The following is a 2,960-nucleotide window of genomic DNA, read 5'->3' as shown; positions in this document are numbered from 1 at the left end:
AATAGTGAAGACATCAAAGCTATGAAATAACACATATGGAATCATGTAGTAACCAAAAAAGTGTTTAACAAATCAAAATATATTTTAGATTCTTCAAAGTAGCCACCCTTTGCCTTGATGACAGCTTTGCACACTATTGGCATTCTCTCAACCAGCTTCATGAGATAGTCACCTGGAATGCTCAAATATAAAATATATTTTGATTCGTTAAACACTTTTTTGGTTACTACATGATTACATATGTGTTATTTCATTGTTCTGATGTCTTCACTATTATTCTAGATTGTAGAAAATAGTACAAATAAATAAAAACCCTGGAATGAGTAGGTGTGTACAAACTTTTGACTGGTACTTTATGACTTTTGACTGTAAATATGACATATTGTACATATTATTATGACTGTACATATTATGACAGTAGTGTGATGTTTGTGTGTTAGGAGGGAGTACCCTGGCGAGTTTAGCCCTAAGATATTCCTGGTAGAGTGGAGCCGCAAGAAGAAACTGGAGCAACCACGATATGAGATGGTAAGTTGACCACTTTATATTAGCCATGGTCTTACAACATACAAGCTGTCAAAACCATTTATGTGTAGTGTTGATATGTGTGTTTGGTTTCTAACAATGTATTGTGTATGATGTTTTCAAGTACAGCGCTCTCAAGACCGGGCGTTCCAATCCATAGTTACAGTGACGGAGAAAAAGTACAGATCCACTCTGCGGTGAATTTAAACAGTGCCTTCAGAAAGTATTCATACCCCTTGACTTATTCCACATTTTGTTGTGTTACAGCCTGAATTGAAAATGTATTAAATATATATATATTTTTTTACCCATCTACACACAATACCCTATAATGACAAAGTGAAAACATGTTTTTAGAAAATGTATTGAAAATATATTTGGAATGTCAGCATGGTGGTGGCAGCATGGTGTTGGCCGCATCATGCTATCGGGATGCTTTTTAGCGGCAAGGACTGGGAGACAGGTAAGGACAGGGGGAACAATGAATGGAGCCATATACGGGCAAATCCTCAATGAAAACCTGCTTCTGAGTACAAATGACCTTAGGCTTGCGGTGAAGATTTACGTTCCAACAGGACAATGACCCCAAGCATACAGCCAAAGCAGTGCTAGAATGGCTTCAGAACAATAATGTGAAAGTCATTGAATGGCCCACCCAAAGCCCAGACTTCAATCTCATTGAAAATCTGTGGAAAGACTGGAAGAATGCTGTTCAACACTGCTCCCCATCAAACTTAACAGTGCTTGAGAAAATCTACAAGGAAGAATGAGGGGAAAAAATCCCCAAATCCAGATGTGCAAGTGCTTCTACAGAGTATTGACTCAGGGGTTTGAATACTTATGTAAATGAGATTTCATTTTCAATCAATTTGCACACATTTCTAAAAACATGTTTTCACTTTGTCATTATGGGGTATTGCGTGTGGGTGGGTGAGAAAAACATATATTTAATCAATTTTGAATACAGGCTGTAACAACAAAATGTTTAATAAGTCAAAGGGTATGCATACTTTCTGAAGGCAGTGTAGTGAATGTGTTAGTCACCCAGGGAGTGACCCAAGTTAAACCCTGTGAATGTAATGCTTGATAACACTGTTATAATAATGCATATTACGTAACGATGCTATAATAATGCTTAATAGATGCGTTATTAACTCATAATAATGCTAAATGACTTAACACAACACTTTCTCTTTTATTATATCCATGCAGGGAGAAGTCAAAGAAATATGCAGAGCAGGCTGCTGCTATAGTATGTCTACGTGTTCTGGGACTGCCAGAGGGGCGGACGGGTGAAGAGTACTCTGGGTTGGTGGGCAAGAGAAAGAGGGAGGAGAAGAGGAATGAGAAGCCAGATGACGAGGACACCACTGTAGAGTATGGAGTCAGGAAAAGACCCGTCTAAAAATCCAAAGGAGCAACAGCTGCGACTAATGCTTTACGACCGCAATAAGACGGTATGCTCCTTTTATATTAAATGGTGGCGGATTTGCAGCAGGGGTCAGCTCTTGCCAGGGGGAGTGATTGATACAGTAGTGGCCATATTGTTGTGAGTTTGAGACATTGCCTACAAGAGCAGCGTACAGTGAGTAACTGAGATATTCTGTCAGCTCCCGCCCCAATAGTCAAACATCAATCAGCATGAGGCGTTCAATGCTATTTATTTTCCCTCCTGGATTATTTTGTTTTTAGACAACAAGCATGTTTGGTGGTTGTGTGAATAAGGCATGCTCTACAGGGGATTAAGAAACGGCCCTATTCTTAAAAAAAAAAAAAAAACACAAAGTATTAATTTGATTTGTTTATGAAAAAAATGGTCAAATACGTAACAAGACAGTATGGCAGTCAACTTGAAATCACACATTCTCCTTATGCTTGCAATACTGAATGTTTTCTGCTGTAAAGTCACGATAGAAAACCACTTATCAACTTTCAGCACCACATCATATTGACCAGAAGCAAGGTAATTATTGGTTATGTTTTATTGTTATTGACAGAAGTGTATGTACTGTGTAATAAAAGGTGCCAGAGGAGGGCAGTACAGGAGCTGTATAAAGCTAGTTAGTATTCTCAGACAGTATTTATTGTACCATTGTCTTCTATGGGGCCTTACACAATTGTTGAAAACGTACTTTTTTGCAGTTTTCATCCTTATAAAGTGGTTGTTGCTCTATCACTGTTAAGCTATAAAGGTTTATGTTCTGATAGTATGAGTGGTGTGTGTGTCTGCTGTTGGATCACGGATGGTTTCTTTGTTTTTAAAACTGTTTGCTTCAAATGAGATAAGTATTCGTATCGTTGATTGATTGCAGTCTCCAGAAATACATTCATTGTCTTGCCACGTGATTTGATACTGTAACATTGTCTAGTAGCTTGTAGGCCTACAGTACTCTCTCACCAGCTACTGTACGCGGGGTGATGCGGGTGTAGTATTT

Source organism: Salvelinus namaycush, chromosome 9 (assembly GCF_016432855.1).
Source record: "Salvelinus namaycush isolate Seneca chromosome 9, SaNama_1.0, whole genome shotgun sequence".
NCBI lineage: Eukaryota > Metazoa > Chordata > Actinopteri > Salmoniformes > Salmonidae > Salvelinus > Salvelinus namaycush.
This window is presented reverse-complemented; position numbering follows the sequence as displayed.